The sequence below is a fragment of the Nyctereutes procyonoides genome, unplaced genomic scaffold (assembly GCF_905146905.1).
Source record: "Nyctereutes procyonoides isolate TBG_1078 unplaced genomic scaffold, NYPRO_anot_genome, whole genome shotgun sequence".
Taxonomy (NCBI): domain Eukaryota; kingdom Metazoa; phylum Chordata; class Mammalia; order Carnivora; family Canidae; genus Nyctereutes; species Nyctereutes procyonoides.
Genome location: NW_026575044.1, coordinates 14331084 through 14347486, shown reverse-complemented (window position 1 = coordinate 14347486; position 16403 = coordinate 14331084). Strand labels below are relative to the sequence as shown.

Below are 16403 nucleotides of genomic sequence, written 5' to 3'. Positions count from 1 at the left end.
ACTCTGAGTTGGGGCTGACCAGAGCCTGGGTGGCACTGCCAGGAGTTTTGGGATGGCTGAGAAAGGTGGAAGGAGCCAAGGAAGCCCCCAGTCCCCACCCCACCCCACACGTGGCTTCCTTCTTCTGCTGCAGTGGTGGGTCTCTTGGAGGGAACCCTCCCTTCCCAACCCTGCCCAGGTACATCACTACCACCAGGACTGGGTCAACATTCAGGAGTCTTTATTAGACATGAGATGGGACCTCCATCTCAGAGGATAGCGACTCAGACAATACTGAGGGACTGGGATGGGCCACGGTGGACAGCTGTTGACACGGGAGCATGGGTACAAGGAAGCCCTCTCCAGGCGGCTCCAACTTAATGGGCAGCCAGGCTGGAGCTAGGGCCATGCCATGTCCATCATGCTCAGAGGCTTCCTGGAGCAGCCAGTCAGCTTGCTGGAGTATTCGCCTCATCTTTGGTCAACCTAGGAGGGCTTCTCAGAGGGAACCCACACCACCTGGGTGAAATAGGTCCTTCTTTTTGGTCTGAAAAAAAAATGTCAAGAGTGAAAAAGTTTCTCTTTGGATAGAGATCTTGGCAGGAGGCAGAGGACAAAATTCCAGGGAGAGCATCCAGCAGTCCTTGGGGCTCCCCTCCACCAGAAAGGCAAGGGCCTGGGGAGGCCCCACGACAAAGGGCTGAGTCTGGGCATCTCTTACAGGAGCTCTACCCAGGGCCATGACAGGTGGGGAACTCAGATCCCTAGCAGGTAAGAGGTTAAGCTGTGACCCAGGGGATGTGCCTGAAGGTGGGAGACCTGCTTCCCTTGGCCCAGGAACAACCTGGGACAACTCAGGTGGCTTCCACAGCAACTGTAGCCTCTTCCCTAGTCCTGTCTTCACTCATAAGGATGGGTTTTCACATCCCTCCGGGTCAGCACCTGAGAACTTGCTTGGAGGTCCCCGCCACTCTGGCCCTTGAATATATTAGGAGCCTGTTCCACCAGGGCCCAGGGAGGGAGGGAGCTTGTGCAGGGGACCCACCAGGCCCCATCTGAAGCCCAGCCCAACTTACTAGCTCCCTGACTCGGGGCCCTTTACATGTCCTTCCTGGGGCCCTGATTGCACCTTTGCAAAGTTGGGGGCAATACACCCAGTTTCCAGGCCTGTTGAAAGATAGAGAAGAGAGGGGGTCTGGCTTGCCCGAGCCGCGGGTGTGAATCCAGGTCAATTCCCTCCTTCCTGGGGTGGATGGAAGCCTTAACTAGGAAGGAAAAAGATCAGCAAGGGCTACAAGGAAATCTGGCATTGAGAGCAGGACCATGGGCACAGCATCCCTGTCCTGCTCACAGCAGCTCTGGGGGGGTCCCTAAAGTTCACCCCACCTGACTTCTCCAAGGGCTTTCAAATCTAAAAAGAGAATCTGGGGAAGAGGAGGGGCTGTGAATCATGCCCCTCCACTGCCCTCCTCCACTCAGATGGGGTGGTCCAGCCTCAGCCACCGCCCTCCCACTGACCTTGATTCACCCCACTACCCTACAGCAGGCCTAACGGGCCGGGCCGTGGACCTTGTCTCAGGTTGTACTGGGGATGGTACATTTGCCTCACCCATCACCTATCCTACTGGCAGCTCCCCGCAGGTAAGGATTCGGTCTCCCTCAAACCTGGGCTCCTTGAGGCCCCGACTTCCCTACCCCTTTGACCTGGCCTGGCCCCCAATGCCGCAAGGTGAGGTGTTTCTCCTGGTACCCAGCCACGACTGTCAGCCTCTCCCTGCGCACACATACTGTCCCCCCCACTGTAGCCTTCCTGGCTCCAGACCCTCAGCCTGCTGGGGAGTCCCACGAGCCCCAGGCTGGCTGGATTGGTGGGACAACGAGGTGTGTGTTGGAGCCTGGGGAGGGGTTGTGGGTGAGGCTCCAAGCACCCCCCTATAGGGGAGGAGGGGTCCAGATGGAGCCATCTCTGCTGCTCCGCCCTCCCAGCCCAGACACAGATAGCCAGCATCTCCTAGCAACCATCCCGTAGCAGGGGGCTGGGAAGGGGGGGGCGGGGAAACAATGATGCCGTAAATCATCCCCAGCCCCTCCCTGCCAGCCCACCCTGCCTCAGTGGAGAATGGCCTCCTTTCTCTCCCCACCTGCTTCTCATTTGAGATTCCCCCAGCAAAGCTGGCCCCTGCTCTGAATCCCCTGGGGATACCCCTCTAGGTCAAGGTGACCATTCTCTGCCTTTTGCTTGGGCTCCAGAGGGAGGGAGTCCTCACCATGTCAGATCTCTCAGGGATCCTGTTGGAACCTCCCTGAAGGCAGGAGCAAGGAGACCTCTTTCCTGGGGGGCCCCCCAAACATGAGGGCCTGGGAAACTCTCAATTTCCAGTGGCCTCTGGCTCTTGCCTCTCTCTGTGGGTGGGGATGGGGGCAAGGAAGGAGAATTTCAAAGCATTTTGTGACACTGACTCCCCTTCTCTACACAAGATTTTATTTGTTATTATTATTATTATTATTATTATTATTATTGTAAGTAGGCTCCACAACCAGCATAGGGCTCGAACTCAGAACGGACCATGAGATGGAGAGACACATGCTCTGCTGACGGAGCCAGCTGGGCACCCCTCTAAATAAAAGATTTTACATTTGGGTCCCCAGGTCTTTAAGGGGCACTGGGACATCACCACATCGGCCAAGTCTGTTTCCTGTGCCAACAGCCATAGTCCAGAAAGCTCAAAAAATGACTCACACCGCAGGGAACATGTTCCTTACCTCTCAGATTGGCCACGTCAAGCCAACGGTACTTCTGCAGTACAGATCTCCATAAGACCTTGGGAAGGACATCCCCAGAAAGGGGCAGGCAGGATTCTGGAATTTCCTGGCTGGAGAGAGGAAAAGCCTGTTACAGAAACACGAAACTGAGTGCAAACCTCTTACACTTATAACATCAATGCGTTCTCGGCCATGTGAAATAATACACACGAAGTATTGTGCACAGAGCCAGACATACAGTTGGCCTCCACCTTGGCTATTTTTAAAAAATTATATGTTAATATTAATTTTTATTGGACGGTGGTCAGGAGGAAGGGATAAATCCCTGGAGACCTATCTCCCATCCTTCAGGAGCCCCATGGGAAGATCCAGATAGGAAGTAGTGCCCTGAGTACAAGATGGCAGCCAATTGCTATGGCAACAGCAGCAGAAGGAGTCCGGATGATTGTGGGGGCAGTGCTGGAAAGCCAGCTGGTGCCAGATGGACAAACCCAGCAGAAGGTAGCCCTGGCCGAGTGAGGCTCATGCCCCTGTGCCCAGGGCTCTCCTTCCATATGCCAGCCTCCGCCTGGTCCCTCCTGTAAACCTAGAGGCTCCTCTCTATCTGTGGGGTATGATGGCAGAACCAGGCCTCCCCCGCCAGCTCTTGCTTGTACAACAAGGAATGACCACTTGGAGACAAAAGACCCTGCTGCTCAAAGTCTTGCTGGCCCATGGGCTGAGGGATCTGGATAAGCCTGAATTTAGCTCACTCCTGACAATGCTGAGGAACATAAAATTGGGGACTTGCCAGACTCCAGGGCGGCAGGGCTTGGAGGCACCATTTTGTGTCCACTCACTGGAGGGTCCCAGTGTCTGGCCAGTGTTTCCTTGGAGAACGCTGAGATGAGGGCCACAAGGTTAGGGCAATGTGGGGGAAATTCAACCCCACTCCCTGCAAGATTGTTAGTGTTTACACCAGGCCAGCAGGAAGTTCTTCCTGAGAAGGATGACAGAAGTTGTGGCCATGCAGTCTACCATCTAGGTGGTAAGATGCTCGCCTGCTGGTGACCATGCATGAGAGCTCCAGCGAGTGCATGGAGCCCAGCCATGCTTCCCAGGCAGGCCTTCAGCACAGACAGCACCCAGCCCCTCACTCTCCTCCCCAGCACTCGTGCCCTCATTTGGGAACATGGAAGCCTGCCCTGACTGTCCCCACCTACCTGAAATGGGCCTTCTAACTCTTAGTCCCTTCTAGAATTGGCCCTCGATATCTGCATACAGCCTTACAAAACACCCTGGTTCACACAGACCCATCTGGTTCCTCAGGGTAACTGTGGAAGGAAGTCAGGATCCAAAGACATTAAGTGACTTGCTTAAGGTCACCTAGCTAGGAAAGGAGGGAAGCCAGGGTTTGCCTCTTGACCAGCCTGTCTGATTCCAGCGTCAACAACCAAAATCTCCCTCCTGTAGTCCATCCTGTGGATGGAGCCCTTCTACCAAATCTGTGAGCAACCTCGGGCTTGCTGGGGTTGCTGTCATTCTACCGCTTCCAGTGTCCCAGACCCAAACATTTATTAAAAGGAAAAGTTCACAGCAAAGCATGGGAGGTGGGAGAGAAGTTCTATCCACGCTGCTGGTAAGCAATAGGTGACACTGGGATCAGGCCAGGAAAGACCCCCCCCCCCAACAAGACTGGGTAGAGTCTCAGGCAGTCCTCCTGAGGGCAAAGGGGGTACAGGAGCTGGAAGCATCATGGAAAGGCTGGCTTGGGGAAGGGCGGCTGAAGGGCCTGGCATGATGGGAGTTATAGTGGGGAAGAAGTCTGGCAGCAGGGCCTTGGTGCAGGGGGTGGGGGCCTATGGGGCCTGAGGGGATTGTGGAGGGGAGCCTGTCCTGAGTCTGTCACTGTGAGAGCCTGGCCAGATCTCAGCTTCTCCATTTCCTTCCCATATCTGGCTTTCTCCCCTCCTCCAACCCCCTTCCACCCGCCGCTGTCGGCCCTGGGAGCTAAGCCTCCTCACCTGACAGGGCCACTTCCACAGCCACTCACAGAGAAGCCTTTGTGCAGAGGCTGGGCCTGGGGGAGGGGCAGGGGCTGGCACCCCCACTTCCCTCCCCCCAGAGGCCAGCAGCAGCTCCTCTCACCTCCTTAGCTGCCTCTCTAGCCTCCCACCGCCTTTCTCCAAGAGGGATCCCCTCAGAGCCCAGGCCCACCTGCCACCCCTCCCTCACCCCCTCTTCTAGGGACTCTCCAGGACTGAGTGCCCTCTCTTCTCCAGTCCTCAGCTGACCCTGGGACACCTGTGTTAGGCACCAACCCTGGCTTCTCCACGTCTCCTCCCAGAGAGCCCCCATCAGCCTACCTGTGTGCAGGTGGCATGCGGCATGCATGTGGCGATGGGGCGAGTTTAGGGGAAGAGCTGGAGACTCTTCCCTGGGTGGCTCCCAGGCCTTTCATCTGGTCCTTCATTTGCAGAACTAACTGAGAGCCAGTGAAATGTCTAGTTGGACACTGGACTGAGTGGACAGCTAGATGCGGTGCCCTGGTCCCTCCTGCTCCCCAGCCACACCCTGCACCCAGCATCTCTGAGGCTGTCAGCCAACTCCCCGGTACTCCCTGGTGGGGCCCCTAAGGCTCTTCATAACCCACTTTTGCCTCCATGTCCTATCGCCTTCTGGCCCAGAGTCCCCATAATGGACAGCCCACCCCCATAACAGCCTGTTTCCTGCCTCCCTGCCTGTCCACTCTCCACCACCAACTCCTTCAGGCCTTGGACTTGACAACACCCTGCCTACCTTTATCTCACCAATTCTCCTTGGGCCCCTCCAGGAGGCCATGCCTCACTGCCCTGCCCCATGCCCCTGCAGCACCTGGCACAGGTCAACCTTCCCACTACCTCCTCGGGGCAGCCCTGTATCCCACCTTTGTCTTCACACGGCCCCTGGCACTCAGCAGGTGCTCGGTAAATGCCTGTAGATGGACTGAGTGGACAGAGAGGCAGGGTTAAGGGAAAGGAAGGTATGGGTGTGAGAGCTACTACAAAGGAGGAAGAGATGGGTCCTGACGCCGGTGCCGTGGAGGGGGAGGGTCTGCACCTGATGTGACTTGAGGAGTTTGGTGACACCAGTGGTGGAGGCAGACTAGCAGGAGCACGGCCAGGCTGGAAACACAGTGCTGAGCCTCTGAGGGTCTGGGGTGTGGCCACCGGTGAATTATGGAGGGAGGTTGGCTTATGTACCACTATGGAGGCCCCAAGCACGGAAGCCCTCCTGGCAGCTGGGGCCTGGGCATCAACCCAGCAGGTGCACCCCTCCAGGCTTTTACCCCTGGAGCTAAGGGTGGGAGCACAGAGAGCAGTTAGGGGACAGATGTGGAGTTCAGGGAGGCCAGAGCCAGCAAAGTGGGAGAGCATCTAGAAGGCCAGATGTGATACACTAGCAGGTCTGCAGAACCCTAGGGAGCACTCATGAATGGAGACCCGGCCAACCTGGAGGACTGAACAAGCACATAAGCAAGGATGTCACAGGAGACCCAAAGGCCACAGGAGCAGGCAGGATGACACCCGCAGGAAATGCTCTGCATGGGTTGCCCAGCCTGAGTGGGGACGGGTGAACTCATGTAGGGGCTATGGGTGGCCGTCAGGGCGCAGCTTTGGCAGAGTCGCAAACATGAAGCCAGACTGCTGGGCTGGACAGAGAAGACTGGAAGCTTCATCTCGGGTACACAGCAGCCCTTGGAGGCCCCAAAGAGACCCTCACACTGGCAGGGGTCCTCACCTCTACTTCCTCCTGCTGAGACGCCCACTTCTGACCCCTCCAGTATACGTCCGTCACCCACAGTCCATCAGATCCTGCATCAAGGCCTCTGACCACCGGTGTTCACCAGGGGTCTGGAAGGAAGGAAGGCCTCTCCCTCAGCCCTGCTCCCGTGCCGGGCTCATCCTCCTCTCGGGCTGCCATGCCTCACTCCTCCTGCCTTCCTCTCTCTCATCCTCTCTTCCCAACTCCACTGGCAGGAAGACTCCTCCATGTTCTGGCCGGCCCACCGCCGCTGTGTCCATCCACCTGTCAGAGGTGGCCATCTTAGGGCAGCTGCATGAGATGGCGGTCTCCCTCTCCCTCTCCCTCTCTCTCTGCTTCCGTTCCCACAGCAGTGCCTCCTACCCGTCTCTCTCTTCCTGAAGCCTGAGCCCAGCAAGGTGGGGGGCCAGGCTGGGGAGCCAAGGCCAGAGGAAGCAAGACAAAAAAGGACAGAAAAGCTGGCCCCTTGGCATCTCTCTTTGGCATCTGAGTACAGCTCAGGGAGGGGCGACAGAAGGGAAGAAAGAAAGTAGTGTGAGTTTTTATTTCTGTCCTCTTCCTGCCACCTCCCCCCCCACACACTTTGATGAAAACAAAATCTCTCCCCTTTTCTCTCTCCTCTCCTCCCCTTTTTTCCTGGCTCCTACCATGAGCCTCCTGGAATGCAAATGAGTTGTATTATGCAAATGTATGCAAATCAGGCTTAACGAGCGGAAGGAGGGGGCAGAATGCCTAATGAGTAATGGTGGAGGGTGCAGATGGAGGGTGGCAGCGATGACCCCCTCCTCTTCTCCCGTTCCCACAGCCTGGAGGCTTGCTGGAGGTAGCAGGGTGTCCCTCACTTCTGGGAAAGACTAGAAGGTCAAGGCCTCTGTCACTTCGGCTCAGACTGGCCTGGGTGGTAAGTGAGGGACAGGAGAGATTGCGGGGAGAGCGGTTAAGTATAAGGGACTGCTGCTCACTCGCACAACCTTCCCAGAGTCTCTGGATGCACCAGCCTCGCTGCCTGTACAGCTCGGCTCCAGTGCTGAAAAGAGGGTGATGCTCATGCATGCCAAGGCTTGTGCATCAGAAAGGAGGATTCCCAAGGGAAGATTCCCAACCAGACCCAGGTTCTTCCTGGGGGTGGGGGTGAAAGCTGTCTCTCTTTGTGCTTAGGAAAGTGGGGGTTGGGGCGGTTGCCATGGAAACATAGCATGGAACACCCACCTCCCCAACATCTAGCCCCAGAGGACCTAAGAGTTGAGGGGGGGGATAATAGATTGACACCCCCTGATACCCTCACCACCTGGCACTGCCAGCCGGAGATGGCAGCATCACATCCTAGAGAGAATGGTCCCTTTGTTTCTGGGCTCCCGGTGTTGGAGAAGCAGGCCTGGGCACACAGAAGGGCCTTTCCCAGGCCCTGTTCCAGTTTGCGTGACTCTTGCTGGCCTCTGGAGACTCCTTGTGGCCATCGGCTGGCCTCTGTGCCCTGGCAGATGGTTGCCCCCTTGCCTTTTCTCCTGTGAGCTTGCCAGCTACACTAGGCGTCCCTGTGCTTCTGTCTGAGGCCTCCCCTCCAAAGCTCCTCGGACAGAGATACTAGCCAGTCCCATCTCTTCCTGGCTTGTGTGGACACCTCACATGTCCAGACATGCATTCTGTCCTTTTCTGTACGAGGACAACCTATGAACCCTCCCTGCCAGCATTAGGTCTGCTCCTCCCAACTCAGGCTGGGAGGCCCATGCAGGATATATATGACACTGTAGGCAGGGCCAGGCTGGAGTTCAGGAGGCTGCATCTTGGCATTTCCACTACCCAGCTGAGTGACCTTGGTCATAACTCCTTCACTCTCTTGGGATCTGTAAAATGAGGAATATAGGGCTGAGGCTCATTCTAGCTCTACCTGCTTTCACAAGACCTTAGGTTAAATACTTTCTGAGATCTAACTCTCACTCCTCCTGCTGCGGCAGCGGCCCCTCACTCAGACTCACCAAAGAGGACAAATGCAATTTCCTGAAGATGGAATGCCAACTGCCCTCAGCCTTTTCCTCTTCCTGAGACTCTACGGATGCCTGCAAACAATTCCCACCGATTGCACAATCTAGAGACAGATAGAAGGCCCCTCCCCCTCTCCCGGAGGGGGCCTGCGCTGCCGTCCTACTCACCGTCAGGGAGCTGTCCGTGGTGCTGGATGCGGCTCTGGCTCACGAGTGGAGAGGAAAGAGGGCGGGAGGGTGGGCGAGCACCCACCCGCCCCAGGTAGGAAGCTAGAGGGAAGAAAAGAAGCAGAAACATTTGGAAGCTGTAAGTAAAGGGGCAGATATCCCTGAAGAAAGTTTCTCCTCTCTGAAGATCTCCAACTTGCCAATATGACTTCGGGAATGGGGGGTGGTGGAGGAAGAGCCCAGGAGTCAGTGCAACTCTGAACATCTCCTTCATTCCCAAGGACTTAAGTGTCCTCGATTAGCTCAGTCTTCACCTGAATCCTATTTGGAAATCCGCCGGGAGATAGAGTCATAGTTCCTGCCCTTGGGGAAGAGCTCAGGTTGAAGGAGTTGACAGGAGGCAGATCTCTAAATTCCACCTGAAATTCTAAGGTTCCCATAAGGAATTTAGTAATAAAGATGAGAAAGATAGACATATGCAGATACACAATCTGTCCCACAGTATTAGATATGGAGAGCTCGAGAGGAAAGGTAGGGAAGGTAGGAAAGGGAAAGTGTGTGTGCCTAGGGGTGTGTGCACAGGTGCATGTGTGCGTGTGTGTGTGTGTGTGTGTGTCTGTCTGTCTGTCACCCAGGCAGAGGGGTAAGTCTGCACCTATGGTTCTTATCCCTAGCTGCACATTAGAAATACCCAGGGAACTTTTAAATGATACCGATGCCTAGGCCTCATTCCCGGATACTTTGATTTCATCCTTCTGGAACTAGACCCAAACATCAGTTGTTTTTTTTTTTTAAACCTCCCCAGGTGATTTTAGTGCATAACCATGTCAAGAATCACTGGCCTGGAAGAAGGCATGTAAGAAAAAGTACAGGGGTTAAATCTGATCAGCTGGAGTGCGCAGCAAAACTAGGGCCCCTGAAGAAGTAGGGAATGAATAGGGATGAGGAGGACCAACATCTAACATCCCTCTCCTGGGAACTCCTGGTGGCCTGATCTGGATGGGAGACTGACTCAGGTGTTGAGCTTGTCTCGTGTGTACTGTGGAAGCTCAAACCATCTCAGTGACATCAGGCAATGAGATGAACTGTCTTTCCACCACAGTCCCTTGTGCAGAGACAGAGCATGGGTGCAATGACCCTGAGGGCATGCTGCTCCCCTTCACCCAAAAGGTCCCCCAGGGAGGCAATTGTAGAAGGTAAACAGCAACAATGGTCTCTTTCAGTGTCCAGATCCCAACCCTTCAGTCCAATTAGCAGACACAGCAAACAGCAATTCAGCGGCCTTCAGCTGCTGTCATAACAAACTCAGAGCAGCCTTAATGGGGGGATTAGGGCAGGCAGGGGGGGGGGTGTCACTATGAGCTTTGGGAGAGCCTGGGTGGCAAGGAAGGGTTCCCTATTTCTCTCATGTCTCTCCTATCTAAATATGCACCTACACACTTTACCTTCCATAATCCTGCTTCTCATTTTCCTCAAAGCTCCAAAAATGTTTTCATGGTTTTGTCTACTCCTTCCCTCCAATGATTTTAAAGCATTAACCTAAATGCATTTGTCTCCTAGGGAAGCTGGCACACTCTGCCTCTGGATGAGATAGTGCCACAGCTCCCCAAGATCTCCAAGGTCTCAATAGCAAAGGGAGGAAGGTGAAAAGGTCGATCTGTGCCCAAAACATTGGGGTGGGAATGAGGTGAAGAAATAAGTATCAGAATATCCTAGTTCCCAAACTTGGGAAGTGCAGACTTCAAGCAGGACTTCCAGACCCAGAAGAATACAGAGGGGCCTGTGCTTCTCTGGCAGGTTACCAACCTTGGGGATTGATTTGGCATTCAGGGAGGTGGCAGACTGGGAGGGAAGAGAGAAAACACTCCTTCTTAAAGTTGTTCAGTGTCGAAGAAAAGTCTGCACACTGATAGGCAGGTAGGTCTCCATTTGGTTTGTTAATTATACCCATTCCTAACTGGTTCTTTACCCAAATAAACTGTGTTTTTAGTAATTCTAGAAACTTAATGGAATAAACTTGGAATTATCATTTACCCATGCCATATTTCTCTATGTAAGTCAGTTTACCAATCCTAAGTACCCTTCCAATAGGTGATAGGGACTGTTAAGAAGAGAAAACATGATGGCCCTTCTGCCCCATGGACTCTAGCCTCTTCCCTTCAGGGGCTTCCCAAGGACTGTTCCTCTTCCTCCGAAACTTCAGACACTGCCTTTCTAGGTCCCCAGGAGTGCCTCCTTAGCTCCAAAGCTGGGAAAGGAGGATCTTCCTCAAGTTTAAATGTGTTGAGATCCTCAGTCAAGAACATAACAAAGAGCTGTCCTCTTTGCATCCTGAGATCAACCATATGTTTTCAGATTATTGTTCCAAACTGTAGCTTAAGAATTACTCTTCGCCCATGGATATCATAATATATTATAAGATCTTTTTTTTTATCTTTTTATTTTTATTTATTTATTTATTATAGTCACAGAGAGAGAGAGAGAGAGAGGCAGAGACACAGGCAGAGGGAGAAGCAGGCTCCATGCATCGGGAGCCCGACGTGGGATTCGATCCCGGGTCTCCAGGATCGCGCCCTGGGCCAAAGGCAGGCGCCAAACCTGGGCCAAAGGCAGGCGCCAAACCGCTGCGCCACCCAGGGATCCCTATTATAAGATCTTTTACATAGACTTCTTTGCTCCATGTAACAGTCCTGAGGGCATACATTCTTCTCCCCCTTATATAAACATCCTGTGGAAGCTCAGAGATGATGCTTGTGGCTGGGGAAACCTTTCAATGCTGCATATTGGGGAAAATCTGACCCAGGGTGAGGTTGTGGGTGGTATCAAAACTTGAGTCAGATATTTAGGAGAAAATTGCCTTTGAACTCTTGGATTCAGAATTCAGTAGGAAGGCATGAGAATGGGATCCCTGGGTGGCGCAGCGGTTTGGTGCCTGCCTTTGGCCCAGGGCCCGATCCTGGAGACCCGGAATCGAATCTCACGTCGGGCTCCCGGTGCATGGAGCCTGCTTCTCCCTCTGCCTGTGTCTCTGCCTCTCTCTCTCTGTGTGTGTGTGTGTGTGTGTGTGTGTGTGTGACTGTCATAAATAAATAAATAAAATAAAATAAAAAGGAAGGCATGAGAATGAGACTGAGGGAGGAAAATGGGGAAAGAAACCAGCTTAGAACCTGTTTCCCAGTAGGAATGGGTAGATGTCGCAAGATCTGAAGAATAAAACTAAAAACTCGTGGACACAGAAGTGTGATGGTACCAAGGAAGAAATTTGCTAACTGGTGAGTGGTGAGGCTCTTTTGAGCCCCTTTGGAGCCAGCCTCCCTGCACCCCCACACCATCAGTTCTCCAAGTGCATTCAGTGGAGGAGGTATTACCTGGTATAAAAGTTGGAGGATGCAGACGGCAGGACTCGGGGGTGTCACTGTGATGTCTGCATTTGGTAAACCCTCCCAAATCCCAGAGCGTCTGTTCCTCTAGTGGATTTATGCTTATGCATAGTCAGGCATCCCTGATCTTACAGCCAAGCCTCCTGCCCACTGTGGTTGGGTCACACACATCCAACCTCAAGCCAAGTCACTTGGGTTCTCACCCTCATGAGCAGACACAGCTCCCAGCACAGGCACCCATCATTTCCCTGACAGCTCTGCCCACACAGCCATGTGCACCACCACATGTACACATAAGGCAGCACACTCTCACCCACCACATCCCTCCTGGCCACTATGTCCCTCCTGGCCTCTCCTCGGAAGGAGGGAATGCTTGTTCTATAGGGTGTAAACTCTCCACCCACGTGCTCCCTTAGCTCCTCTATTCTCCTTTGGAGAGCCAGTGGTCAGATGTGCTGATGGGGGATCCCACAATAACAATATAAACCCACTGTGGCTAAAATATAAGTTCTAAGTCTTATGTAGATGAGTCTCAGCAGATCCCACATGCACATTTCCAACCAGCTGCATGAAGAGTTAAAAAGAAAAAAGAAAAAAAGGGCTTGTCTTTCTTGGTGCTTCTCCTCCTGTCACAACCAGGCCTGAGGTCTCTTCTCCTGGACCTTCCCCTTCCCCTGAAGCGCAGATACCCTCCTTCTCACTCATCCCTCTTGTCCCCCCACCGGGGGGTTGAAACTATTGAGTAACATCAGGTACATGCTGGGGTCTGTGGTTCCTCATCTGTAAAATGGGGTTAATAGCAGCCGCCTCAGTGTTGGAGGATCAAAGAGAGGCAGAGAGACAGAGGCTGTTACTAGGAGGTACCCTGTGCTGTTAGGGATTCTCAGTCCCTGCCCAAACCTGCTCCCTTTCTCCCTAATCCTGTCTCCACTGTCTCCCTCCAAAAATACCAAATTCCAAACAGCTGAAAAATCGAGAGGTGGTTAATCTCTCCTTCCTCCAAACCCCCGAAGGGAGGAAACATGTGCTCTAGGCACTTGGAAGCCTGCTGTTTTAGTTTGGTTCCCCAATATTTCTCCCACGTAATATATAATTGAATCATAATCTCCTAGCTATAAAATCAGCTCCTGGAGGAAACTGTAAATTAACACAGGGAACTGGAGTCACTACAAGGTCATTTTGTCCAGTTGTCCTGTCCTCTTTCTAGCCCTGCACTCCTGCACTCCTGCCAGGTGGTGGGGAATGGACCCGGGAGAGGAAGTAAAGTCAGTGGGGCCTTGCTACATTTAGTTTTATTCTACCAAGTGACTCTAGACCACCCTCCTCTCAATTGCACCCAAATGCTTTTGCTTAAAATATTTAGGTCAGCCCAGATAAATGGATTCTTTTAGGAAAGGCCCTGATTAATCTAATTCTTTGATTTCTCTGGGCAGCATAAATACTAAGCTACAAATTCCTTTGTGTTTGAGCTCCTTGAGGCCATTTGCTCCTGGAGATGATTTCTAAGAGAGTGAGGATGGGATGGGAAGGGAAGATGTCCTAAAAGACCCCAACTCAACCCATTTGATCAATGAAGACAAAGATGGCATGAGAAGCTTTTCAAGACATCAGACCCAGGTCCTGAGTCAGAGAGAGTAAAGAGTGTGAACAAGGGAGCTGAGAAATCCTCTGCACACCACGGCCACAGAACCCAGCCTGTACCTCCAGTTCCTCCGCGGCTCATCTCCACTCTGCCATTCTCAGCTCTCACCCCAGCCAGGTAGACCTACTTGGCTTCAGGGAAGCAGATGAAAGCAAAAACCCCAGGTAGGGTCTTTGCTCTTTCCTTTTCTCCTCCAGAGGAGGGAAGGGGCTCCCCCAAAGCCTCCCACCCCAGCAAGAGCTGTGGATAACCTGCGGAAAGCTGTTCACCGGCACCCACGGGAGACGCCTGGTTTGGGAGCCCCAGGCACGGTCCCAAATAACCCCACAACTAGATCTCAACGGAGCTCTGCCTCAGAATAGCTTCCCCCGCAGGGGCCCACTCTACATTTGGTCCAGAAAGGCTCCATCCTGAGGAGGAACCACCCCGCCTCTTTCTGGCCTCCTCCCAGCTCTGGGCGAAGACAGAGCATCTAGCTAACGGGAACCGGGCGGCGCCTCCTACCTGCGCGGGCCCGGGTTGGGGTGCGGTCTTGAGGCCCGCGGGCCACCGGCTCCTCCTCTCGCCCACGCGGCCCGAGGGTCCTCACGTCCCCAGCCACTCGCGTAGGCCTCCCCCGCCCGCCCGCCCATGCGGCCAGCTCTCCCTGGGCCCTCTGCGCAGTGTATGGGGTTATTTTTACTTTCGGTTATCTAGCTTTATGAAGACTCCACACCACTCATACAGCTAGATAACCAAAGATAACAACCAACCCCGCCTCCTGGCTGATGCCGCCGCCTCTTCCACGCAGCCTCCCGGCCGCCGCCGCCGCCGCCGCTCCCGGCCGCTGGTGGAGGTGGGAGAGGGCACAGGGGTGGAAGTGGGGGCGGAGAGAGAAACGGGGTTCAAGTCGGAAGGACCTGAGTCCAGGACACAGAGACCACAGAGACCGAAAAAGGAGTGGGAAGGACGCGACGGCCGGCGGCGTCGAGGTCCAGGGGTCGGCCAGGGCTGGAGAAGCTCCAGGCACCCCGTTTCCCACGCGCATCCGAGCACGAAGTGGGAGTTCCGCGGTGCTTCCGCAGGAAGAGGGACTCGCGGGCTTTTCGCGCCAGCCGGGAAGAGCGCCGGGACTGTGGCGGAGGCCTCCGCGGCCCCACGGGGTCCCCAGCGCCCTCCTCCGGAGGCTGCAGGGCGAGCCCCGCAGCCGAGCCTCCGCGTGGGAGCCGCGGGAACCTCTGCTCGGGAAGGGCTGCAAGCAGGGCGCCGACCAAAGCCGGGGGCGAGCAGCGATTCGTGGGGAGAAAACCCCCGGCGGCGTCCTGGCAGGGAACAGGAAATCCCGGCAACCCGGAGGGAGGCAAGCCGGTGCGGGGTGGGTGCCCCAGGGCCTCCTCAGCGCGTCCCTGGGAGAGGGGGGCGGGAGAAGTAAAAGGCTGAGACCCCACCCGGGAGGGGTTCCGGGAGAGCCCCCAGCTAGATGGGGCAGGCGGTGCAGGTGAGCAGAGTCCCAGGCCCCGCGGGACCCCTCAGAGAAACGGCTTTGTACAAAGAGGGCCACAAAGCACCCAAGGCTGTGAAAATGGCCGGGGGTCCGAGGCGAGAGGGACCCTAGCGCTTGGCAGGGATTCCGATCGGGAACGGGAACCGTCACGGAGGTCCTGGCAGGCCAGAGGAGGGTGCGGGTCTCGGCCGGCACCTCGAGGTGGACGCGCAGGCACGCCGGACGCCGAAGCGTTCGCCCACCTGCTGCCCCGAGCCGGCCAGGCCACTTACATCGAGCCCCGGGCGCCCATCGTGCTCTCCCGTGCGGTCCTCCCGGCGCGTTGCCGCCACGGAGAGCCGTGGCCCGGGGTCCGCGGTGCCGGGGCTTAGCGGGCGCGGGGATGCAGATGCCCGCCGGCTCTCAGCCTCCGCCGAGCAGCGGCGAGCGGGGCCGCGCGGGCCTCAACCCCCCAGCTCCCGCCTCCGCCGCGGCCGCTGCTCTGGCCCGGGCGCGCTCCGGCTCCGGACTTTTCATTCATCCTTTCACGCTCCCTCCCCAGGCCAGCCTCCGATTGGCTCCGCAGGGTCTGACGTCACCGCCTCGTCTCCCCCCCCCCCGACCCCGCCCCCCTTCCCGGGAAGAGCTGGAGCGCGCAATTGGGGCTCTCCTCCCCCCGACGCGGGGTGAGGGAGGAACTACAGCCTCAGAGCGCTGACCCCCGGCCGCTTGCTGCCTCACCCACCCGAGGCCCGTCTGCCATCTCCCACCATTGTGGTTTTGATCGCCATCCTCACTCTTTTGTAGGCCTTACATTTTCCATTTGGTCCCTAGACGTGTTGCACCGGGGGGTGGGGGGCGCAGAGGTTTCAAAAAGAATCAGATAACTGAAGATTCTCCCCCTACCTGCCTCCATCCCTCAGGATATCGTTTGTGCGTGTGTTCTGATCTCTTCCATACTGGGATCCTAATCTTCTAGGACGGGCAGGAACCTCTCTCTGGTCCGTTTCCAACCCAAAACAGTGAGGGAACGATTCTGGAAGTTAGGGACTCCTCCTGGGGCCCGCGGGGCCTCCCTCTTCGCCGCGAGGAATATTCAACGGGAATATCTCTTGAATCCGCTCGCTACACCAAAGTTCCAGGCGGGAGAGGCTGGTGGGTCCCAGCGGCGTTAACCTGGGCAGCATCAACAGCATCCGCTGAGCCACCGAGGCCCGCGCTAGCGCCTTCTCTCCCTTTCCCCG

The 16403-nt window shown here is 55.5% G+C and overlaps 1 long non-coding RNA gene across 1 annotated transcript; it reads right to left on the bottom strand.

Annotated features, from left to right (window-relative positions):
* Positions 1 to 208: 208 nt before the first annotated feature.
* LOC129508617 (uncharacterized) lies at positions 209 to 15666 on the bottom strand. Its single transcript, XR_008664219.1, has 4 exons — positions 15453 to 15666; positions 8676 to 8777; positions 2743 to 2852; positions 209 to 526 (listed from the first exon to the last, which is right to left on the bottom strand). It is a non-coding gene; the product is annotated as an uncharacterized LOC129508617 (long non-coding RNA).
* Between the last annotated feature and the right edge of the window lie 737 nt (positions 15667 to 16403).